Here is a 27,143-nt window from a genome sequence, read left to right as displayed (position 1 = left end):
GAGAGTACGGACCGGAACCATCGCGAAGACCACTGCGACGGAAAGGACTAGCGATTGGAAACTTGGTTCGTGGAACTCACCTCTCTCAACTTCATCGGGAGCACACGCTACTCGCCGATGTGCTCGAGACCGTGGATTCGGCATCGTAGCGCTGCAGGAGGTTTGTTGGAAGGATCAATGGTGCGAACGTTTAGAGGTAATCATACCATCTACCAGAGCTGCGGCAACACACACGAGCTGGGAACAGCTTTCTAGTGTTGGGCGATATGCAGAGCGCGTGATCGGGTGGTGGCCGATCAATGAAAGAATGTGCAGGTTGAGGATCAAGGCCGGTTCTTCAACTTCAGCATAATCAACGTCCATAGCCCACATCCGGAAGCACTGATGTGATAAGGACATTCTACGCGAGCTGGAACGTAGTGACAGCTGCCCAAGCCACACGTCAAAATCATCATAGGAAATTTAGCTCAGGTTGGGCCAAGAGGAGGAGTTTAGACCGACTATTGGAAAGTTGCACTCACCGGCTGACGAACGAAAACGGCCTACGACTAATTGATTTCGCCGCCTCCAAGAATATGTGCCATTCGCAGCACCTACCTTCCAACACAGCCTCCCGTATCATGCACTGGAATCACCCTGCGACAGAATCACAAATCGACCACGTTCTGATTGATGGACGGCACTTCTCCGACATTATCGACGTCAGGACATATCGTGGCGCTACATCGACTCTGACCACTATCAGGTGATGTTTAAACTGCCCCAAAACTATCCGTCATCAACAATTTTCGGTACCGACGACGCCGTACGACCTAGACGACTAAACAACCTGATGTCGCCACTGCATCGCGCAGCATCTCAGGCACGTTGCCGGAAGAGGTGAGCTGATGGGCCCTCGAGGACTGGAATACAGTCAAAGCAGCCATTAACGACGCAGGGAGAACATCGTCGGGTATTGGAAGTCGACGGAACGATTGGTTCGACGAAGATGCAGACAGATTCTGGAGGAGAAGGACGCACGCGGCGGTCGCGCTGCAGCAATACCGGCAGAACGTGGAACGTTATGACGGAAGCGGAACAACAGACCCGCCTTTTCAGGAGAAGAAACGCCGCCTGGAAGAAGCGGAGTGCGAGGAGATGGAACAGCTGTGCCGTTCTCAAGAACAGCAAGTTCTATCAGAAGTCAACGCATCCCACAAAGGCTTCGTGCCGCGAGCCGAAATGTGCCGGGAAGGATGAGACATCTTGACGACGAACGTGTGGTGATCGAAAGGGAAGCAGCACTACGAGGAACATTGAATGGCGCTGAGAGTACAGGCAGTGAAAGTCAAGGCAGCGGAGGAGATGACTACGTCAGTTCAGCGGACGATGGAAGCCAGCCCCACCTTGAGGAGTTAAGGATGCCATTCACAGCTAAAGACCAACAAAGCCGCTGGTAGGATGGTATCGGGCGAGCTCATCAAGATGGGCCCGGAAAAGCTGACACTTGCCTGCACAAACTGATAGTCAGAATCTGGGAAACCAACAGCTACCGGAGAGTGGAAGGAAGGGTTATGCCCCATCTAGAAAGGCGACAAACTGGAGTGTGAGAACTTTCGAGCGATCACCCCTTAATGCCGCCTACAAAGTGATATCCCAGATCATCTTCCGTCGTCTGTCACCATTAGTGAACGAGTTTGTGGGAAGTTATCAAGCCGGCTTCGTTGACGGCCGCTCGACAACGGACCAGATCTCTGTACGGCAAATCCTTCAAAAATGCCGTGAATACCAGGTCCCAACGCACCATCTGTTCGTTGATTTCAAGGCGGCATACGACAGTATAGACCGCGTAGAGCTATGGAAAATTATGGACGAGAACAGCTTCCTGGGAAGCTACCAGACTAATCAAGAAACGGTGGATGGTGTGCAAAACTGTGGGAAGATTTGGCGCAACCTAGTTCGTTCGAATCGCGCCGGGGACTAAGACAAGGTGATGGACTTTCGTGCCTGTTGTTCAACATTGCGCTAGAAGGTGTATGCGGAGCCCGGGTGTAACAGCCGGGTACGATTTTCACAGATCCAGTCAATTTTGCTTCGCGGATGACATGGACATTGTCGGCCGAACATTTGCAAAGGTGGCAGACTACACCCGCCTGAAACGTGAACAACAAAAGTTGACTGGTGGTGAATGCGTCAAAGACAAAGTACATGCTTGTGGGCGGAACCGAGCGCGACAGGGCCCGCCTGGGAAGCAGTGTTACGATAGAGGGAATACCTTCGAGGTGGTCGAGGAATTCGTCTACCTCGGATCCTTGCAACGGCTGACAACAACGTTGGTCGTGAAATACGAGAGCGCATCATCTGTGGAAGTCGGGCCTACTACGGGCTCCAGAAGAAACTGCGGTCGAAAAAGATTGCCACCGCACCAAATGTGTCATGTACAAGACGCTAATAAGACCGGTTGTCCTCTGCGGACATGAACATGGACAATGCTCGAGGAGGAATTCAAGCACTCAGATCTTCGAGAGACGGGTGCTTAGGACCATCTTTGGCGGTGTGCAAGAGACGGTGTGTGGCGGCGAAGAATGAACCATGAGCTCGCCCAACTCTGGCGAACCCAGTATCAGAAGGTAGCTAAAGCCGGAAGGTACGATGGCAGGACATGTTGCAGAATGCCGGACAGCAACCCTGCAAAGATGGTGTTCGCCTTCGATCCGGCAGGTACGAGACGGCGTGGAGCGCAGCGAGATGGGCAGATGGGCAGACCAGGTGCAGAACGACTTGGCGAGCGTGGGGCGTATCCGAGGATGGAGAGATGCGGCCTCAGACCAGACATCATGCGTGCGTACAAAAAGGATGAGGTTGAGCAACGACTGCTACGCGCACATAAAATTTAGCGCGCGCAGTCTCACGAAGCTTGTGCCTCAAATTAACATTGGTGAGTCGCATTGAGACATCTCAATCGATCAGCTCATGCGCTGTTTGCCATGGCAAACTTTGCACACAGCGGAGATGCGTAAAACAGCTTGGGCGGAAATTTTCATTCAATAATATCGTCGCCTAGTAACGCCAGCTATGCATTCCTAGGCGCATGAGATGAGTCTCATGAGACTACATTGAGACACGCTCATAGTTATTTCATGCACGCGCTAGCTTCTCTCGTCGCGCTGAATCGGTGCTACGTGAGCTTTTGTAGCTCATGGCACACTGTCTCATCCATGTATACACGAGAATTAAGAGACTCTGCCTCGAACCGTGTATTGTGGCGTCAAATTGTTGATTCAGTGTTATCTGTTTAGATGTTAACTAAATAAATGAAATGAAATGAAATGACAAAGAGCTGCAACGTTGTTCCTGTGAAAATTCTAAAATAATTTCCAATAATAGATATTTTGGAAATAAAATTCTGAAAAGATGCTCCGTTGAGGTTTGAAAATATCCCGAAAAAATGAAAAAATCTTCGAGAACGTTACACATTAGTATAAATCGCTGAATTCGTAAAATTTTACGAAATCTAAGTTCGTAAATAATTTTACTGATTTTCGGCGATTTTGACAGTTAGACAATGGAAAAAAAATCAAAAAATCTTAAAATAATTACCGAACAGATCTGCTGTTGATTTCGTAAAATTTACCGAATACTGTAAAATGAGTTAAATGTGTATAAAAAAATCACCACGCCGATTCACGTCGCCGCCGCCGGTTAAAATGATTTTCGGCGTGACGCCGAAAACGCCGCCGCCGCCGACCAAAATTCTGACAAACGCCGCCTCCGTCGATTTTCGGACCGGCGCACACCTCTAATCAGAATTGAACAACAATCGGTTGCGTTTTTTTTTCATGTCGGTTGAGTTTGACGATAGAATATTTCAGATATCGGAATACCTTACATGATCTTAGCGGTATTTTGCTCGTAAAAAATACGCAAAGCAATATTCAATATTCATATCGGTTTTCGCGCTAATGATATGATGATGATGATGCTCCCACATACCCCTAAAGGTTTGAGGCTGGACGAGTTATGTTTAAGATAATTAAATAAGATCAATGTAATCGGTTTTGCAAACAAACGATCCGATTGTATATACAGAATATAAATCAAAATAAAATTCCATACTGTACACAAAAAATAAATTGAAAAATAACTAAAGAACTACACCTAGAATTTTGTAATCAACAGTAGTGATACATGGAGCTCATCAAAGCTAAACTTGTGAAACCTCTCGCACAGTTTCAAAAGCTCCGCCAAACATCGCGTTCTTTTCAAACCAATATCGCAATCTAAAACTCACATGTATCTGAACGGATCATTAGGTTCGACAACCAAACATCAAAACTGTAACCGCTCCGTCGATAACAAAAGTTTCGGAACAACGATGAGTACAAAATAATCTACCAGAAGGCTTACTACTAATTCAAGAGCATGATTCAACAGTTCAGAAATATCAAGTTTTTAAATAAATTCAAAATCATTCATATCTGTAATCCGCGCGCGATTCTCAAACTTTTAGAACTACAAAGAAAGGTTCAAAAATAAACTACGTCAATAAATTAATGAGGGCCTCCTTAGCCGTGCGGTAAGATGCGCGGCTACAAAGCAAGACCATGCTGAGGGTGGCTGGGTTCTCGATTCGTGCCGGTCTAGACAATTTCGGATTGGAAATGTCTCGCTCCCCTGGCATAAAGTATCATCGTGTTAGCCTCATGATATACGAATGCAGAAATGGTAACTTGGTTAGAAACCTCGCAGTTAATAACTGTGGAAGTGCTTAATGAACCACTAAGCTGCGAGGCGGCAATGTCCCAGTGGGGATGCAATGCCAACGAAAGAAGAAGAATAAATTAAAATCCATCATCATCATCGAGGCGAACGTTATAGCTTATTAATGCCTCAATAAATAATAAAAATAAAAAATGGTCCATAAAAATCATCCGTTTTAAACTTCGTCAAGATACATGTGTTAACGGTAAAAATTGCCGGGTAGCTGTTCAAAAGGCAGCTTTGTTGAAATATTGTTCTCTTAAACTGTGTTAGCGTGACTGCACGTTTGATGTGTGAAGGCATCGAATTAGAAACATTTATACCTTTAAAAACAAAGAGTTTTGTGAAGCGCCATACAGAAAATAGGTGTTCTCTACATTATCCGCGTGTCTAGTGTAACTATGAATATCACTCCTCTTTCAATTCGATCACTCAAATATCGAGGCAGTAAACCGTTTATTACTTTAAAATGAACACCATAGTCAAGTAAACTATTCTTTGCTTCACTGACAGCCATTGAAGGCGTCAACAGGAAGTTGAGGAAGTGAATCTATCACATTTAAAATCAAAACGCATTATTTTATTTTGTAAGCGCTGCAATCTCGATATTTGTGTTTCGTTAGCCAAAGAAAGGATGGAAGGGCAAAATCCAGATGAGGAGAGATGATTGATTTATACAAGAGTTTGCTACCAATAGTCAAATCGTGTTTAATCGACAGAGCATTCCATACTTCTTGCTATTTTCTTGATAACATTGTCAATATGTATGTCAAATTTTAGCTTGTCATCAATAATCACGCTAAGATATTTAATATCGCGGACGCGATCAATTGTCTCATCATCAATTTTAACGAGACATCCTCATTTACTCGGTTCGCGAAATTATCATGTATTTTGTTTTATTAATATTCAATTTCAATTGCTTGTATTTCAATCCATCTACTTAGAGCGTGTAAATCCTCGTTCAAGCGTGAACGGCATCACTAAATTTTAGCTTCAATGAATATCACGGTGTCATCAGCAAAAGATTTATATCACAAAATCGTAAGACTCGTCGCATGTCATTTATGTATCATAATGAATAAAATAGGCCCTAATACACTTCCCTGTGGCACTCCTAGCGTGTTCTCCACGGACTAGAAACAGAATCATTAAAGTAGTCCTGAGATCTGTCAGACAAATAGCTTTCAAACCAATTTATGCAGATCCCGAAATCAAAGCGCTTGATTGTGCTCAACAATAAGGCCCGAAATTGTCTCAAAAGCGCGTTTTAGATCCAAGAACACAGCAATAATCGTATCTTTCGCTCTACTTTTCCTTCCATTTAGCTAATACCAAGTTCAATGCGGTTTCACAAGAATGACCTGCTGATATCCCGTTGTTCCGTATCAGCAAGTTGTTATTTCTATTCAAATACTCAAGCCAGCTGGCCTTTTACTACAAGTTCCAAAATTTTCTAATGTTGCAACATATTGATGGACGAAACTCTTCGGCTTCGTCCCAGCAACTTTTTGAATCGGAATCACTAGAGATTTCTCCAAACTTGTGGCACGTGCCCAGTTCGTAAAGATTCATTTAAGGTCAGCAAGTCCGATGACATCAAACGATCTTATTACCTTGCATTAACATACTCGACTCCAGCGTTTTCCAATTGAAAGCAAATATTTTCAAGTTCTTCTAATGTTATTGTAAATCCATCAATCTACAATTAAATTATGGCTGTTTTATTTCGTCAGGCTCATCGACTAACTCAATTGACTGGTTAATCAGTGAGACACTGTTGACGAATATTGAATTAATTATCTGCAATATTGTTCGACTGTTCTACTGCCATCGAAGGTTATGGATCGCGTTTGCTACTATTAGAGGTTTTAACAAGGTTTTCAAAATTTTCCATAACTCTTTGCTGTTGTTTTGATGTGATCAATTTTCCTCTGAATATATTTCGCATCTCGTTTTTTCAACATATGCGAATATTTATTACGCGCGACCTGATACCTTTTCTGCCCCTATCGCATAAGAGTCCCATGTCAGTTTTCTTCAACTGAGAAATATGCCGTTGAATTTTTCAAACTTGTTTTATGGAGAAATTCAAAAATCTAATAAATCGATAAAACCAGCAATCTTTCTGAAAATTTGCATAATATTCTTTATCGATTATACATTGCTAGAAACTTTAAATGGACCCATAATTACATTGATGTTTTGTGAAAGTGTATCAACATGTAAGATGTGAAGCTGTTATGCTGGAATAAATAATAGATGGGCAACACAAGTGGGTTTTGATTTTCTAATCTCTAGAACAAAGCCTATTATTTTATCAGTTTTTCTTAAGATGAGTTTATTTTAAGCTTATTTTGAAAGAAAATCAAAATCGTCAAAATCGACATAAGACTTTTATGCGAATCGCAAGCAGTTTTCCAATGAATAGCATTATTACTTCTATAAAATTTTCTGTACAAGAATCGTAAAGATCCAGATTGCCAGCTGTCGAGTTTTCAGAGATACATATTTATGTTCTATTAGATTATTGGTACCGTGCAAACTCAAACTTCGGACGCTTAAGCACTTCCTGTTATAAAATCATCCTGTTTAGCTGACATTTTAAGTCACCGTTTAAATCACCATTGCAACCAACTAAGTACAGTATTCATCTTTGAACTACGTATTTAATATGTGCAAGATATTACGAAGAATGTTTGCAATTTATGAAAATGTCCGGCTTCTGTTTGATTCAAACCGTCAAACCAGACACCGTCGAGGTTGGATTCATTTTCGGACACAAAAATTCAAACTTCGGACACATGATTACAGTACCGGTAAGAATAATGAAAATAATTCACACTGCACAGCTCAGACTGTCTTTTAATAAATTCGCATTGTTTTAACATCTTGTAGAATGTAGGTGAATCATATTGGGCCTATGGACCCGGTTCCCTGCTCACTGCACAGAAAACTAATGATTTAAACTGTCTGGAAGTCGTAGTTTAATTGATAATTTTTAAAAAGTCTCATTTATTTTTCACAATACTCAATATTTTTCTATCACTTGTTTACTCTAATTGATTAAATTGTAAAATAAAATGTAGAATTCAAAATTTCACTCTCCGATGCCACACCACTGAGCCGGGAATTCTTTCCACTTTTACAAAACGGTATTATCGAATAAACACCTACCTGAAAATCGTCACAGTGCTCGATACAACTTCTTGCATGAAGCTGTTAATCACAATTCATAATTCTAAACACCCGCACTTCAATTATTCTTATTTGTTCGTTTCACTAGAACTTATTTAAATATACCAGAATACATTTTAAATGTATTCACAAACCGAAAAAAATCACCTCGGCCCAAGAACTTAGCCGCACTGTGCCTGAGCCAGGATTATAAAATGATCCTTCATCGTTAATAGGAAAATTGTCAATATGTTGACGTTATCATATTATTTATAGCTCTCTCGATTTTAAAAGGTGAAATAAATATTGTTTTAAATTTTGGAAGAATGATGAGTTATCTTCTCAAACAAATAAAATTATGAATAATACATCTGGCATCACGTTTGTTGAACGTGATATTTTTGTTTACTCGCATTTCTACCGTCCTGAGAGAGAATGAGATAAATGTTAGAGTTGGTGAAATTGAGGCGGAATGTTTGTATGCGGAAGATCGCTTGACTGAAATAGCTGCACCTCGTTAATTTAAATCAAATAAAAGCTTTTTAACGATTTTAGCAGAATAGCTATTTTTAAAGCAAAGTGAACCCAATTGCAGTATTATACAGCCTACAAATTTCAGAAAAGTTGCTTCCTGTAAAATATCAATTAAATAATGCAGTCGTACATGTTAGGGGAATGGGTAAGAAACCCTAATATATAAACAAGCTAAACTATAAGTCCTTCCGATTCAGCTTGACGAAACATTGTTTCGATGAAATATTTCAGAAGAACCATACAATTGAAGCGTCCGAAGTTTGAGGTGTGACCGAAATTTGATTTCCACGGTACAGGTTTTCAAAACGTCAGTAAGAACAGCTTATTTTGATCTAACGAATCGACGTTTGATTGAAAATCCATTGCAGACAAGACTCGAGATAGCTTGTTTTGAATATTTTCTCCAGCACTTTAATTTGATAAGATCATTATTATCACTATTATCATCTACGTTAATTACTAGAGTTTCATGATCGGTTATTTTCAAATCAATTCGTTACCGTACTAACGGAATCGACATTAGAATATACATGATCAATTAATTCTACTGTGCTGAGAACACTTGTAATCGAAGACCTTTGTTTCAAATCAAAAAGTCTGCTAACCGTTTCAAATGATTCGAATTATGGATGTCACACCAATTGATATTAAAATCGCCAGGCGAGTATATCTAAATTACTAGGATCTATGAACATCTACAACCAGTTCTAAATTTCAACAAATCGCTGGTCATTTAATGGAGGTGATATAAAACTCCATATTCCAATCTTCATGCCACGTTCAACTGCAATGCCTAGAACCAGTTACCTAAAAACTTCGTTCAATTGAAGCTTGAATTGAACCGATTCTTTGACATAAATAGCAACACCGCCAGTGTGTCTTGAATGTGATAAACAAGCAGCTACACTGTAACCCGGATACTGTACTGTTCGAAAGAATCACTGTCAACGATATGCGTTTCAGATAAGGGTATGCGATAACATACTTTTCCTAACGAAACGAAACGAAACGAAATTTAAATGTCTATGTTGATTCGGATCGAAAGAAACGAAATTTAGATTTCTTTCGAGACTTCGAAACGATACGAAATCAAGTTCATTTAATTCGAAATTTTTCGAAACAAAACAAAATTTATTTTTTTTCCGCGGAATTTTTATTGAATTGGTTTTACATTAGGTACGCAATTCTGATTTCACTTTTTAAAATCAATAACTGTTTTGCGACCAAAAGTTATAATAACTGAAGAGAACAATCTGTGATGAATCGCCTACATTCTCTGCATATACCATTGGCGATAAGGCAATACCGGAGAGTGTGCTTCTGAATCTGATCAATTTTATATCAGTTTATTTAAGTAAGTATATAAAAATAAAGAAATTGTAGATTTTTCATACGGATTCAAATTTCGTTTAAAACCTTAGTTCACGAATATGTTATTATGCTGAAGCATACTTCATATTGTCTGTCAGCGTGGTTTACAGTATTGATTAATCAAATTTGAAAACGAATGCTTAGATTTATTTTTTATTTAGTGGGATACTTAACTATGTATCCACTTCGCCAGGCGTATACGCAGATATAGAATTGATATTACTAGATCAACATTTGAAAAAGGGTGTGTCTGCCAAAATTTATTCCTTCTTATTCCTCGTCTACATATAGCATGCATTTGCTCACTAGAAGAATCATGCACCTTTCTAAAATGCACGATATGTAATGAATTTCACAGACCGATAGAGTAGATCTAGAATGCCCACAAATCTGCAATGCAAATAGTCGAAGAAGAGCTTGATAACGTTTCTTAACTGTACACGTCGTAGTTGCTAATCATGATTGGGCGAGAAACAGCAAATATGCATAGCTCACCAATTAAATAATATTCTTGGGATACCAAAAAGTTATGAACAATAACGGTGCTTATAGTCAATTTATATAGGAGAGGAAAATTATAGTAACACCTATTGTTTTAGAGCGAGGTATGCTCTGCATCTCCGTGAGCGCTACGGAAAAGGAATCGTTGGTTAGTTGAGAAGGTAATTCATGGAACCCCTTGGTAAGCGACAAAGATATTATTGTAAACGAAGTTATTTTGAAACTGAAAGATAAAACTGTGTTTCAAATCAATCCAAGGCAAGATCAATGTCGCTTCGTTCAATAATCTTCATAATAGATCGATTCCGCACTAAATAATTTTGTGCTCCTGATGCAGACATTAGCAGGGTTCGACTTTTCTTTTCGTTGCGTTTTTGGGCCCAGGAGAATCTATTTTCGTTGTTTATAGGAACATCATTCACCCACCAATCTTTTTCTGGAGCTAGGAGTTGGAGGATAAACGAAAATCGTGCCAATTGGATGAAATTACTTCCGTTTCATCACTTTAACCTCTCAATCTGCATGTAGGTACCGGTACGTTGTTCCACAAAGGCTACTACCGTTTGCATTGCTGATGCACCGAAAATGCTCGGATATGAAAAGAAAAGCAGAGTAAACCATTCCGACGGCAATCAAAGTGAGCGAAAAATGAGTTATCACTCCAGACTGTTTTTCTTTTCCCAAAAGGTAGTTTTATCCCCGAAAGTTTTGTGAGGGAGCATCCTGTCTCCTGAGATTGAGTGACATTACACACTGACATGTTTTATCATTCGCGTTCTCCCACACTAGCTGGCGGATCAGCATCAACACGATCGATTGCACCTGATTAAACAAATGTCTGCTACGTGAGGGTAGATTTTATCACTTCGCGTTCTCCCGGACTAGCTTCCGTCCCATGACCAGCAGCAACAACGTCGATTCCGTTCGCTTTAATATTGTAAAAACAAATATCTCATTTTAATCATGGAAACACTGAAGACGTTTTATGAAGAAACACTTACGTATTTGTGTGGTAGTGAAACAGTACTTGCCTTTACTACATAAATCATATATGCAATTGCTTTGAAACCATCGAAGTAGGCTAATGTGAACCACAACTTAGAGTCACATCATCAGCAATCAAGCATCGGGGAATGTGTCGTCCGTCACATTCAGTGAACAAACAGTGCGATACGACGTTCCAAGTGGCTCCCGCTTGCCAACAGTCAGGATGAACTCCACATTTGGCGATCCTGCTGGATTTTCAGCCTTTAAAAAAATAGTATTGAGCAAGCGGAGCACCATAAGAAATTGAATTGTTTGCAAGAATGGAATATGTGCTCGAATACTTGACATTGGTGAGTAAATTTAGAAAATTTAAACTGGACCTGTTATTTTCAGCAGATTTGAACCACTAAGGAATCACGAGATTCAATTATTTTTCAATTGTTTTGGTGTATGAATGCATCATTTTATGTACGGATCAATCCATTTTGCGTTGCGGCGCCATCCTTAGTAGCAAAATAGTAGTTTCATTTAATGGAAACAAGTTTCAAACATAATAAAACTGTTGGAGAAGCCAGAGTTTGTTCTATTTACACCAGATTCAAACTAGAATGGAGTTCGAGGTTGCAACGAGACTGAATCACTACTGATTTCACTCTAAAGTGATTTGGAAATCGTTGGTCAATTTGAGAGAGCCGTAAAAAAATGTTAAACGAAGAAAGAATGAGATGTTAATTGTTTTTTTTTTCAGTTGTTAAACTTTTCTTCATAGGCGTGCGGTACATCTTTATCTTCGCATAGAAAACTATGAAATGTGCATTTAAAAAAAAGAAGATTAGTGTTTTTGTTACAGATGCTACAATTGTCCAATGCATGGACATTTTTCTTAGGTTGATCCCCTATTTTGAAACTTAAGCAAATAAATGGACGGAAATAATTCTTCGATCAAACCCACAAACTATAGGGCCTCAAACCCAAGCACACATAAAGGGCTGTTCATGGCTACCAAACGAAACTGTTTCTGGTAGTGGTATCATTTTTGATACCAGTATTAATAAAATGTGTGTTTATTACGACTTAGTATTATGCATATTTGAATAGGCGTGAGTGAGTACGAGTTATTATGATGTTTTGAATGGGAGGGTGCTCGCATAAAGTGATCAGTGCCACTTAGTGTGCTAACTCCGAAAGGCAGTGGCCGCATAAATGCTCAGTTCTAGTTATTGTTGTGAATTTTGTATGAGCACGAGTGGTGCTCGCATAAAGTGCTGAGTGCGACTTAGCGTTGCTAATCTCGTAAGAGGCGCAGTGGTGCTCGCATAAAGTGCTCAGTACGAGTTATTGTTAAGAATTTTGAATGAGCGCGGGAATTGCTATAAAGTGCTCAGTCAACAGTGTTGCTAATTCGTAAGAGCGCGAGTGGTGCTCGCATAAAGTGCTCAGTACGAGTTATTGTAGTTTCTGATGAGCGCGAGTGGTACGCATAAAGTGCTCAGTGCAAAGTGTTGGTAATCTTTGTAAGAGCGCGAGTGGTGCCGCATAAAGTGCTTTTCAGTACGAGTTATTGTAATGAGTTCTTTTTAATGACGCGAGTGGTGCTCGTATGAAGTGCTCAGTGCGACTTAGTGTTGCTAATCTTCGTAAAGAGCGCGAGTGGTGCTCGCATGAAGTGCTCAGTACGAGTTATTTTATGACTTTGAATAAATACAGTGGTGCTCGATAAATTGGTAAGTGAGACTTATTTATTGTATTGTCGCACTTATCTTTTTCAGAATGGCTTGCCGTCGGTCTTGACGCCTCGCAGGCTCGAATGCGAGGTAAACGTCAGATAGCCGCCGTGTTCAAAAGATAGGAGAATTTTCCGCTCAAAAAAAAAAAAAAAAAACACTTTTTTCACGAAATGACATCAGTGTTCGATTGTATTTTGAGAGGAGCAACCGAGGTCACTTTAAGTTACATAAAGAGTGTTTACTCCAAGTATACGGTGGGTGAGAATTTCATTAACTCTGTTGTGTTTAGTGACCGTAATTTTCTGAGAAAGCCTGCAGGGAAGCGACAGTTTCATTTTATCTGAGATGCATAAGCTAATCTTCGTAAGGACCGCATGAGAGTCATAGTAATCACATTTAACAATGAGATACAGTCAGTTGCATTCTAATGAAATGCCAAGAAATGCCATGAGGCCCTTGCATAACTGGTATTCATTATACTATAAATATAATATTCATATACCAGATAGTAAGTACGTTGATGACATTTGAAAATGGATACGCAAGAAGAAACCTAGTTGCTGACCTATACTATACAATAAAAATATTTTTAATCATGTCTGTCCGTCTCTTATATACTCGGAAACTCGAACTATTACGCGGAAAATTAGAACGTACCAAAAGTTTTGTTGGCCGGAGGAAGGTTCCAATGATTGTCTGTGTGCTCTCCTCTGAAAGGGGGGACTACAAAAAATATAAATTTCTGCATAATCTGGAACTTATCAAGGCAAATGGAACCAAATGTATGTAGAGTTTTTGAAGACTAGAAATAAGTTACATGGTATTTCCATCGTCTGGAAGGGTGGAAAAAGCCTCCATACAGATGAAAAAGAAACAACCAAAACAATATATATATATATTGCGCTTAATAATTGGGTTTTGTAGTTCGAGAAATTCAGCTAGCATAGCATATTTGCTATACTAGTCAAGTGTAAACATTGTATTTAGATCTCATATCGGAGAACAACACATTTGACAGCTGAATTCAACTTGGAATCTCACAGTTGTTAAGTGATATATATAATATGGTATGTCTACTATATAACAGGTTAATATTTGGGTTCTTATAGGCATATCAAAACCACCAAAGTTTTCCATGTTTTTGCCTTTTCTCGTACAACAAAGTTGTACTCGAAAGGCTATATTTACACATGAAAAGAACTTTTTATAGAAGCCCTCAGAGACCCATAGTGTTATATACTAATCGACTCAGCTTGACGAGCTGAGCAAAATGTCTGTCTACCGTGTGTATGTATGTGTGTGTGTGTGTGTGTGTGTGTGGTGTGTGTGCAAAAAGCTCGAAAACATTGACAACTTTTCATAGTAATCCTCAACCGATTTTCTCGCAACAGGTTTCATTCGACAGGGGCAAAGTAGTTGATCACTATTGAGTTTGTTAACGATCGACGTTGCATTTAAAGTTATAAAGAAAATGTACATCTAATCATATTGGCGCATAGGTTGGTGTCTTCTACAAATGCGAGAAAGGCAGGTATCACTCTCGGTGAATTAAGTTAGGTTTTTTTCATTGAAAACCAATTAAATGACAATTTTTTCACAAAAAAACCTGAGAAGAGGGAAATGTGGTGGTTAAAACAGTACTTGCTCGTTTACTCATAAATCATATATGCAATTGCTTTGAAACCATCCAGTAGGCCTAATGAACACTAACTAGGTCATCATCAGCAATCAAAGCAATCGGGAAATGTGTCGCCGTCACTTCATTGATACAAACATGCATGGCGTTCAAGTGGCTCCGCTTGCCAACAGTAAAGGATGAACTCCAGTACTTGCATCGACTAAGAATGGGGTTAGTAAGCGTTAATAGAAAAATTTGTGTAACTGTAAGTTTTGGAAACAACTAACGATTTTGTTCACCGCTGAACCAATCAAAATTTTTATATATAAAAATGGATTAGTTTGAAATTTGTTTCGAAATTCACGGAATTCCGTTAAATTTTCGTTAGAAGCTGTTTTTCTAGCGAAATTTTTTAAATTTGATCGAAACAGAAACGAAATCAAGAAATCAGATTTCGCATAGCCAAATTCCGCGAAATTTCGCGGAATTTCGTTCGAATCCACCTGAAACGAATTTTCGAAATATCCGCACATGCTTAGTTTCAGATAAAAGACTAAAATGGACGTTTATCTTCTACAAGCTGACGTAATGCAACGTAGTTTTGAGAAGACCTGACAATGTTCAAATACAAAATATCAATTTTTACATTCATACTAGAACTTGGTTGCTATTCATTGAAAATGCAAGCTGCTCTTTTGCGATCAACTATCTTTTATACACTTGCATTCAATACTGAATGCTCGTGTTAACGTCCAAATTCGTTTACGTTCGTGATTCATTTTATTACAATTAACACGTTTTTTTTTCAATACAGATGACGTGCATTCAGACCCGTGTGAGGTCCACTGCACTTCGAGCACGTTATTGATTTTGCAATCTGTGCTCATGTGCCAAATTTCACATTGAAACACCTAAGAAACTAATCTCCCAGGAACAACAAGGCACCGGATCAAACCTTATATTTGCACTTTCTTCGCGGTCAACAAACAGCTATGCACTGTCTTATTAGTTTATAATTTATCTTATTAATATTTTCTTAGCTTATTTAATATCCTTGATTACTGGCTCAAGAAATGTTTAATATGGTTGATATTTGAGGTTAATATGTTAACAATTAGAATCGCTATACGTTGTTGTGTGCGTAAAATTGAATGATTTCTCATTGGCGTTTGATGTGGATTGGCAGAACGTCGACCGTTTGAAAAACAACTGTACCTATGTATAGCGAAATCATAATCATACTCACAATATAACCAGTGGTACACTGTGGACTGTAAGCAACCTCCTCGCCCATTTCCGATTTGGCTGGTTTGATAAATTCGCGCGTAGAAGCTGTAATGCAATATCACCATAATGGAATTAATAACACTTGATTCGCATCAACGGGCATTCTGGTGGCACTATCCCGGACGGCTTCTTCTCCGGTTACGGTGATACTTTTCCGTTGTTTGCAAAAGAAAAGAAAGGAGCGAAAAGTGTCAGGACGCACCTCATGTGAGCTTTAGCAAAAAGGTTACTAGAGTGCAAGAAGGCGCCACAATAAAGAGGGAAAGCTTCTGCTAGGCTTTCGCTATAAAAAGCAACGTTAGCTTTGAAAGTTTATTAATTTCGCGTGCCTTGAACTCGGACGGGAAAAACTCGCCATTTCCATTTGGAACGGGTATGAGGCGTTGAATGAGTCGGGATGAAGCTTCGTAGTGCGTAATTAAAAATTAATTACAGTTTCTTCAACGTCCAAGGATATCCTGAGATTATTTTTTAAATGTATTGTTTTAGATTTACGATGTCACTAGCTTTTCTAATCCTAACCTATTGAAAGAATTGTTAGGTAAACTTTTTTTTGTTTCCGCGCAAGGGCCCGTATCATCCTGCAATGCATTGATTTGAGTTTCAAAGCTAGGGGGAATGACGGCTTTGGCAGGTTTTGTTCTATTATTGTCAGGGGGTTTTATGACTGATTATGCTCAAATTTGGCCTAAACATGCTTTGCATATCAAAGAATATTTGTGCCATTTCATAAAATTTGGTCGACAAAACCCCCTGCCAATAATAGAACAAAACCTCCAAAGCTTCTTCCCTATCATCATGTCATATATGATTAACTTTAAAATAACACTATGTATATATATTGTGTATCAGAATCGCATATCTGTCTCATCTTTGCTGGGTTTCATTCGTATGGGACAATATGCGATTAACGGCAGTATATCTCAAAACAGTTTTATTGGATACACATGACATGGTTTCAAATCTATACTAATTGAATGTACACACTTATTTTTTTACCGATCTCAACATGTTTTTACAGATTTTGTCAAATTGTTGATAATCAGCAAACAATTTGCGAAAATCAGTTAACAAACGTCATTTTAGCCGGAATATCAGTTATTTATTTTGTTGGCGCACGGCTGTGCGGATTTTTCCGAGCAGAAGAAATAAAACTAAGTGTGTAAGTGTTCAGTGTATTATATATACTCAAGTAATCCACTTTTAGTTTATTGATACCTTTCAAGCGACAAGTTTGTTGGCATTCCTTCATGCTCAGTAATTGATCTAATTAATAATTTATTTGGAAAATAAATAATAATAATAATCCAGCAGATGAATTGCTTTCTTACATAAAATTTTATAAAAACACCAAAATAGGTCAAACTAGAGCTTTAGGAAGATAGATTCAATTATTAAAATCAGTTCTAAGCATATGCGGTTTTCGAAAAATTTCGTTTCTGAGGGTTCGAAACGAAATTCCGGAATTTCGAATTGGTGAGCATGGCGAAATCTGATTTCTTTATTTCGTTTCGTTTCGTAAAATAACAAAATTTCGCTAGAAAAACAACTTTTACGAAATTTAACGGAATTCCGCAAATTTCAAAACAAATTTAAAATTAAGCCACACATTTATATTATCAAAAATTCATGGCTGCGCATATGAACTAAGTTATAAAGCTGTTTTCAAATCTTTACATATGTATGTTATACAATTTTTCTGTTAACGCTATTACTATAATGTCGAAAATGCGTATTTATTTTTCTTTTATAAATGTCTTCAGTGTTTTGTTAGAAAAATCTAACAGAAAACGAAAAGTATCTTTAACTATCCCATCCTATTTTTTACAATAGTGTAATACAATACAATATGTAAATAGAGTGTAAATGTAATCAAATATGAATCAGATCAGTATCTTTTGTCAAGCGGCAAAGCCGTGGCGTGATTCGTGAGGCCTTGTGAAGTCTTTTGACGCTTCTTTCTTATTGTAAGGCTGATTTCTTTACCTTCGCTAGACCTCAAACCAGAGCCCACGTTTCGCGACTCCTTTCATATAGCTCTTTCGTATGCCACCCCAAGTTTAAGCACAGAGAATGCACGCTTAAGTGTAAGAAGGCATAAAGGAGAACAAATGCAACATTTTACGTTCAAAAACAATTTGAACCTTACCTAAAAGTAATAATAAAAGGATAAGGGATTAAAGATACCCATACGCCAGTCAATATTCGGCAAACCATCAAACGGGAAGGTCGTTTGGCGAAACCCATTCGGCCGAAATCCATTTGGCCGAATACCACTAGGCCAAAGTTGTTTGGCGAAATCGTTTGGCGAAAGTGTTTGGAAAGGACGTTTGACCGAAAGGTCATTTGGCAAAGGGTCATTTGGCCAAAAGATTGTTTGACGAAATGGGTCATTTGGCCGATAGGTCATTTTAAAGGTGAAAATGATATGCGTCTCACTTCTCACTATTTATTTTTCCCTTCTCCGTAAAAAGTGAGAACGCCAAATGGTAGTGAGACGTCTCACTTCTCACTCTCAATTCTCACTTCTGACAGTGAAAGTGAGAAGAAGTGGGTAGTGAGACGTCTCATTACTCACTTTTACAGTGAATAAAGTAATGAGGGGGAGCGAGACGTCTCTCTTCTCATTTTTAATTTATCTCTTTTCAAATGACCTATCAAATGACCACTTTTGGCCAAACGACCTCTTTCGCTAACAAAAAGGCCCTTTCGCCTACATACCTTTCGGCCAAAAACTTTCGGCCAATTCCTCTGATGCCCTTTCGGCCAAAAGTGACCCTTTTCGGCCAAATTACCTTTTAACAACCTTTCAGCCTAATGACGCTTTCGGTCAAACGACCTTTCAGATAAATGACCCATTCAGCCAAATGACGGTCTCGACCAAACGATTCTTTCGGCCACACGACCCTTTCGAACAAACGAGCCTTTTGGCCAAATGACTCTTTCGGTCAAATGCTACTCGGCCAAACGTCCTTTCGCGGGAAATTGACCGTTCGGCCAAATGACAATATTGTCCAAATGACGGTCTCGGCCAAACGACCTGTTCGACCAAATGACCTGTTCGGCCAAATGACCCGTTCGACCAAATAACTTCCGGTCAGATGGGTTTCGGTCTAATGGTTTATTCAGTTTACTGGCATCGGAAATGGCATTCGACCATGGATTTCGACCAAACGACCCTTCCCGAAATATACATGCAGCCCTGAGATTTTAATTTACATTTTGTGAAATTATTTGACTATTTGCACAATATGAGTGCGAAATCCTCTGAGTGGGGCCCTCCTAGCCGTGCGGTAAGACGCGGGCTACAAAGCAAGACCATGCTGAGGTGGCTGGGTTCGATTCCCGGTGCCGGTCTAGGCAATCTTCGGATTAGGTGTCTCGACTTCTGGGCCAAGTATCATCGTGTTAGCCTCATGATATACGATGCAAAAATGGTCATATGGCTTGAAAACCTCGCAGTTAACAACTGTGAAAGTGATTGATGAACACTAAGTTGCAAGGCGGCTCTGTCCCAGTGTGGGATGCCGTGCCAAGAAGAAGAAGAAGAAGAAGAAGAGTGCGAAATCGATCTATGCTGCTGGTCATGGTCCGGAGGCGAACTTTGTTCACAATAAATATTTAGTCGTTCATCAAGGCGGCTTCATACTTACTTTTCAACTAACCAAATTCCTCTCCTGTGGCGCTCACGGAGATGCAGAGGCATTCCTTGGTCTCTTATAAATTGACTGTAAGAACGTGACTGGCATCGTCATTGATCATGAATTGGAAACCCAAGTACAATAAGATAAAAATTATTTATCCCAAGAAGATTATTATTCAAATGTGGCGTCACATTTGCTGTTTCTCAACCAATCATGATGAGCAACTACTATTGTATTTGTGAAATCAAGCTAAGCTATTCTTTGACTTTTGCACAATATGAAGGAACATTGCAGAGTCGTGGGCATTTCTAGATCTTCGCATTTGCATAAAAATCCAGAAAGAATTAAAGGATCTTAAAATTAGAAGGTTCTCCATGATTACTTAGCTCATACTGCTGTTTCTTGCACTTAATTGAAGTGGTTTGATGATGGTGCATCAATTTTTACATATACATGTAATGTTTATATGCACAAACTCATATACAAGGACAAATAACAAAACTAGTGAGTTTATAAGACTATGGGCATCTGAGCCTCCTATAAAAAGTTTGAATTTAGAAGGAAATGATTGCCTTTGGTACAACTTTGTATGAGAAAGAAACATAGTTTCTTCATACCTGGCAAACTGCTGCCGTAAAAACTTTGATCACATTTGCGAAATACAATCTGAAATACATATCGTTGTATTTTAAAATACCAGGATCGTCACTGAATATATACAGTTATAGATTCTCTATCTGCATATACGTGTGATCCATGACCCTTAATCAGTTCACATTTTATTTCATTTGAATCGCTTTTTCGCACACACACATACATACATGAAAAAATGTATTAGAACATGATTTCGTCTCCGTAGGAACGTACACATAAGGTCAAGCAGCTCTCGACCAACATTGAGCTGCATCTCCGGGTTTATTCAAACATCCATGAAGCTTTTCCCAAAGCGGCACGAATCAATCAATTTATTCGACCAACACTATCACACACGAACGACCGAAGCCATAACGCCAGGCATCAACCAACAAAAAAATATGGGGTTTGTAACTTCACTACAAATGCTCAAACACTGTTTGGCGAACCTGACTCACCCCGACTCAAACCAAATCAAACCGTTTAATTCTTTCCACCGAAATTGCCAACTGTCAAATATTGTTCGAACAATCTCACACACGTTCCAACAAAGCAAAGCAACCGAAGCTTTTTATTGGGGGTGAGGTCAATGTTCGTCAAACTGTTGACTGGTGTGTACGTTGCATTACATAGGACATCTAACTATGTGTTTTATTCGACATCTCAATATTATAACAATTATCGAAAGATGTGTTTTATCTATAGGTTAGCATCATTTTATGAACGTACACACGGTCACAGTTTGACCACATTGATACTCACCTCCTCTTATTCAAACTCCATCATGTTTTACCAACGCCAGCTGAACAATCAATTTATTCGACAACAATATCACACATGAACGACTGCAAGCGAACTTGAGCACCAACCGTCAAAAACTATAGGGGATTATGCAGTACTTCACCTCAATGCCCAAACATGTTCGGCGAACCTTGACTCATCCGACACTCAAACCAAAAATCAAACGTTTTAATTTTTTCCAACTCAGAGCCGCCAGCTGTCAAATGGTTGTTCGAACCAGGGTTCTTATAATCGAGGTTCACTCACTACGACAGTAGATGGGAGAGTCTAAGGCGGTTGAAAAAATTCATTTCAGTGCAAAACATAAACAAACTCGGTGGCTGGCCATATAAAATCCAAGATGGCTGAATCATGTAATTGCATACTGCTACACCTGTCTATTCACCTTGGTTCGAACAACTGACTAACGTTCAGACAAAGCAGCAACCGAAGCGTTTTTTGGTGGTGGAGCATGTTCGTCAAACTGCTTGACTATGTGTACGTTGCATAACGCTTTAAAATGGTGAGCCGCAAATAAACGAGATAAATCGAAAACAATAGCATACATTCTCACAGATATTCACGTGGTAAGACGCGCGGCTCAAGCAAGACCATGCTGAAGGTGGCTGGTTAGATTCTCGGTGCCGGTCTATGAAGATTTTACTTGAAATTGTCTTCCTGGCAAATAAAGCTATCATCGTGTTAGCTTCATGATATACGAATGAAAAATGGTGACCGCTTAAGACCTCTGCATTAATAACGTGGAAGTGCTTAACGAATACTAAGCTGCAGGCGTCTGTCCCAGTGTGGGGATGTAAGCCAATAAGAAGAAGAAGGAGAAGACATCTCAGTTGTCGAGCGAGTCGTTTATCACATAACACTATGGTCTCCGAGGCCTTCATCAAATATGTTCGCATTTGGGTGATCCTAAAGTCTCTACTGTACTTTGTATACAAAATAGACAAAAAATGTAAATGATTTGTAATTCCCATGACTTACCGTCAACTTACAATCTCCATTGGTGACGGGATCTCTGAGCACGCTTTTGAACTCGCGAAAAAATAGCCCGGAATAAAAATTGATTCAAAGTTACATATGCATTATTTGTAAATATACTCTCATAATATGTCTACAGCCTTCCGTCTTATGCTCTGCCTGAATATGTAGGGATGATAGACAGTTCTTTTCAAAGAATCGAATCGATACGGTGAAAAAACATCAACCGACACTCTCGGTTCGATTCCGAGCTCATTCTCTCTAACGCTTTCAAAGGAATCCATCGACCTTTGGCGAATATTCTTCTTCTTCATTATTGGCGTAGTATACACAATCATCGTCAAAGCGTCGTCGCGGTATAATGTACCACCTCCAGCGCGTCGTGAAGCTTTTCATAGTTTAGTCTCGAACAGCGTAAGCCGTTTGATTAGCTAAGCAAGTTCGAATATGGCGCAAAGCGTTCGTAAATCGCTCAGTTTTGAGTTAGGCACCTTCCTCCCCTCTGGATTGTCTGTTCAAAACTCTGCCGTCGAAATGGACAGGACTGGACTGCCAGGTAGGGCAAATCCAGATGTTTCTTTCCTTTTCCCAGCTCTTTCACTCCGACTAGGTTCCAGTGGCTCTTGGATCTTGGAATTTGCAGTAATACATGAGCTCAAATGGCTCTCCTAGTAGAAATGTCTCCCATCGTTGGTGTTTTAAACCGAATGCTTTTGATATCCGTGATGGGATCTTGTTGCTTAACATAATTGTGTTGATTCCAAACGCTTACAATCCCAGATAATTTGGTGAATCAACTTCGAAACGAAACCGGAAGCTGGTTCAATCAAAGAAGGCTAGCGGAGGGCCTTTTCACTGCAGTGTTGGGATCATCAAATGCCAGTCTACGCGCTGCAGCTTGTAAAGCACCAAGGCATTCATAATCATGGCAATCCACGCATGAACTCATAGCCTTCGTTTATTGATCCTCGGGGGCGTTCCATGATTTCCTTCAGTATTGAGCTCCTCGCGTTTTCGTTCCTCCTCCTGAGTCTGTTCACTTTTTCTTCTTCAAAGCTAAGCAGATTGGCTGCGCGAAATCGAGCGGATCTTCGCAACTGATACTTGCTCGGTTCAATAGCCTCATCCGAGGCCCTCCTGCGAAAGAAAACGAGGCTGTGAGAGTGTTATTTTGTGGTTGAACTGGGAAGGTATGCGTAGTGGAGCAGCAGGTAAAGATGAATTCTAACGAAACGACTAATTGTTTGTAATAAGATACGTGAAAATATGTAAAGCGCCTTGGCGATGCGGAAAAGGGTCGAACATGTGTTGAACACATGTTATGTCGTTCATTATCTCGATGCCAGGACTCCGTCACGCGGGTCTGTGGACATGCATATTCGACGAGCGCAAACATGGTACTGTTCGTTATTTGATAACAACTTCCCATATCTTTGTATTTTCAAACAGACGATTTGAGCTAAATTCTATTCGTTCGCGAGATAATAAACGTGCGTTCTCTGCTCACTGTTTGAATGATTGGCACGAATCTGCAGAAAAAAACACGATATTGTTTAATTCTGAAAAGGGCTTGAATAGATGCATAAGTTTAAACTCAAGTGAATAGCATCCTTGTGCTCGTGTTTTGCTGATGATGTATTTAGAAACTCATCAGACTCCAAGTTGATATCAGTTTTAGTGACATCGTTTTTGAGCTTGATTAGCTGTTGTACCAAAGTATGGGATCTAGGGCAATGAGTGTGCACGTACTATTCATGCCGCATCGCATTACAGTGCCATGTAGATTTTAACGATTTTGATTTTATCGTTCAAAATAAGCTTGAAATGAACTCATCTTAAGAAAAACTGATAAAATATTAGGCCTTTGTTCTGATTTGGACTTATCAAAAGCCCACTTGTGTTGTCCCATTTGCCTATTTATTCGCAACAAGTCACCTTTCTAGATTTCTGATACACTCTCGCACACTAACGTAATGTAATTATAGGTCATTAATAGTTCCCATAGAATGTAACAGTATCGCAATTCAGAAAGACTTCTGCTAGTTTTATCGATTTATATGAATTTTATTATCTTTTAATTATTTATTTTATTTTTTTATTTTCTCAAGGGTTTCTGGTAGCATATGGCTACTGCTTCTGCCTCATCGCGGAGGTCGTGGGTTCAATCCCAGGTCCGTTCCATTCTCTTACTTGTATCTTTCTTATATTTCTCATGTTCTATAATCAGAACTGGAAATAGACTCCAAACCGTTCCATTACTATTCTATACCTTCAACGAATATTCTAACAGTAATCTGCTAATTAGGAAATGAACTATAGAGCTCGTTTCACATCCATGAAATTTATCAGATTGCTTTCTTCTAGCTATCTATCACATTTGCAGCACTCGTTCGTTAAAGGACCTCCTCTCGAACTAACCCAAAATTCCAAGCAAATTCCGCATGAACTCGTGGCAGTGCAGAGTTATATTCGGTTGCAGTGGAGCGAGTGATTGCATCATCATTTCCTCCTCCATCCACATTTGAAACTTGCATTCTGACGTGTGCAGGCGCAGTATGACTAAACAAATGAGATCACCAGCACGTGTACGTTGGAAGATGTGTGTTAGTCCAAAAGCAAAACATCTGTTGGTTCCCTGTGCAAGAACAGCTGATCTGGTCATAATGGGATGTAACTACGAGGATCAATCAGCTTCAAAGCTCAAGCTTCAAGCTTATTAGATTTTTATTTTCTCTCCATGTAAAACAGGTTTGAAAGTTCAACAGCATATTTCTCAAGTTGAAGAAAACTGATATGGGACGCTTATGGAATAGGGGCAGATATGTTCTTCGATATCCAGAAATCTTTAGAGTAAGGCGTGGTCGTACTAGAAGTCATAAAGCTTCGAGATCTACACACGTAACCAAAAGTTTGTTAATCTGTCTCAAAAGCATCGGCATGTAGGTACATCTTTGTGGTTCGGTAGAGTAGAATGTAATCTTTTCCTTGTCCTTTCCTGAACGAATCAGAAAATATATTATGAACAGATTCAATTCCCGAGAATATGTGGCATATTTGAAACATACTATAACTCTCGTTAGGAGTGTGAACCTAAGTCTCACTTCAAGTTTTTGTATAGCCCGAATACGCATGATAAGAAAACATTCTACTCCAAAGCACACCAAATGGCATGTTTAGTTTGGAAAACAGGCCTATAGACCATGTGGTTACGGTGTGAATAAGGCAAACGAATAACTTCAGATAGTAGGGAGAGATCCATAATGTACGTCACGCAAAAATTAACGTCACACTTTGTTATTTAAAACTTCCAGAACTTTTGAATGAATTCACGCTGTTTGGGACTCCCCCTCAGCCTTAAAGCGTAAATATTCTTTCTGTATGGCCCCTTACAACTGATTCAATACGGATGGGTCATATATGACCCAAGAAATTGTCATGTTGGTTATGAGGGCATGAGCGGGCATTCTCGTAAATACTATAACGGACATTGATTACATTCCATAATCTCTAAAGAATCCAAAGTGTCTTCAGTTAAGATCCTTGGTATTCTACATATCCAACATGAGGATAGTAATGTCAATCCACTATTTTATGGAAGTTGGATCAGCTCCTAGGACGTCATAATACTATTATAGACACTTAACAGTGTTATTAGAATATATACGACAATCCAAAATATCCTCAAGTTCAGATCTCGGTATTCTAAAAAAAACATGAAGCTATGCGATGTCCCCATCATTGTTATAAGTTGCATCAGCTCCTAGGGATATCATTATCTAGACCTAGCATTATCAGAATATCTACAAGAATCCAAAGTGCCCTCAAGTTCAGATCTTGGTATTTTAAATAATCAACATGAAGATATGTGATGTCTCCATCTAATCGTTGAGTTGGATCAACTCTAGGAACATCATAATACCTTTGGACACTTATACAGATTAGATTATCTACCATAACATCCAAACTGTCGTCAAGTTCAGATATGACATTTGAATAACTAAATAAGAAAAGTATATCGATGTCCGATCATTGATAGGTGAGTTGAATTAGCTCCGAGACATCCATTACATTATTACAGATGCAACACACTATTTCGCAAAACGTGTATAGGTGATTTCAAACTAATTGTTCAAAGTATGATTTTGGTAATTGGTGCACCTGTTTATGATGCATAAATGCGTCAAAACGTTTCTTCAACTCAAAAAGAATGTCCAGCTCAGGTGGGAACGTCTCAACCTATAGAGATCATCCAAATCTGAACTCAATAATAGTTTGAGAGTCGCTGGTGTCTGAGTAACCCAGATATCCTTTTGCACTTCTTTTTACAAAGGGTAATGCAGTATGTACTACTGGCACATGAGGCAGGTTGCCAAAGCTACCACATGGCATTGTACGAGCTATGTCTCATCAGTCTCAGTTGTCTTCGTCCAGATTTAACTCCATGCATTGGAGTTTGGTTCTGACTCTATTGACGTTTCAAACTTGGTCAGCCTGCCATCGATCTAATCCGTCAGGAGATTATTAATGATCTATTGATAAAACAGATATTTAAATTCGAGAGGCCACTCTTTTCCCTGTTTACTGTCGAAATCATCATCCACCATTATTGTGTCCTGCGGTTCTCCGAAATCCTCCTTATCCTCTCCATGACGTTCAGGGAACAGTAGCACATAATTTTGCTAAATATTTGTACGCCTTTATAATTGGCTTTTTACAGGGTGCGGCGGAAATAATGCGAAAATGTTTATAAGCGAATATTGGGTTAATTCGAGTAGCTAGTGACTAATTTCGTTGAAAAGTATACTTGTTTATGATTTACTTTTCAAATACCCACTGAGAGATTAATTGTTGTATTGCAAATTTGTAAAAATGTACCAAAGAAGTTATTATATAGATAGTGGAATAATAATGTCGAAGTAATCCTCTCTAGACGACTGTCGGGCAGTAATCTGTTAAACAGGCATGACGTTGCTATTTCAATGGAAGTTAAGGGTCTGTGACGTAACAAGCGCTGGCGGAATAAGGAAATCGATCTAGTCATGCTGTTATGCTGATTCTACTATAGATAAGTAGAATCTATAGATGAAACAACATAACTGAAATCGCTGATATTTTCTATATTTAACTCTTAATACGCTCAACTTCTAG

The 27,143-nt window shown here is 39.3% G+C and overlaps 1 pseudogene; it reads right to left on the bottom strand.

Moving 5' to 3' along the window:
- The window catches only part of LOC134206520 (coiled-coil domain-containing protein lobo-like), a 34,892-nt pseudogene that overhangs the window by 5,661 nt on the left and 2,088 nt on the right, over positions 1-27,143 (bottom strand).

Source organism: Armigeres subalbatus, chromosome 1, assembly GCF_024139115.2.
Source record: "Armigeres subalbatus isolate Guangzhou_Male chromosome 1, GZ_Asu_2, whole genome shotgun sequence".
Lineage (NCBI taxonomy): Eukaryota > Metazoa > Arthropoda > Insecta > Diptera > Culicidae > Armigeres > Armigeres subalbatus.
Note: the sequence above shows the minus strand (reverse complement) of the source record. Positions and strands in the feature narration are given on the sequence as shown.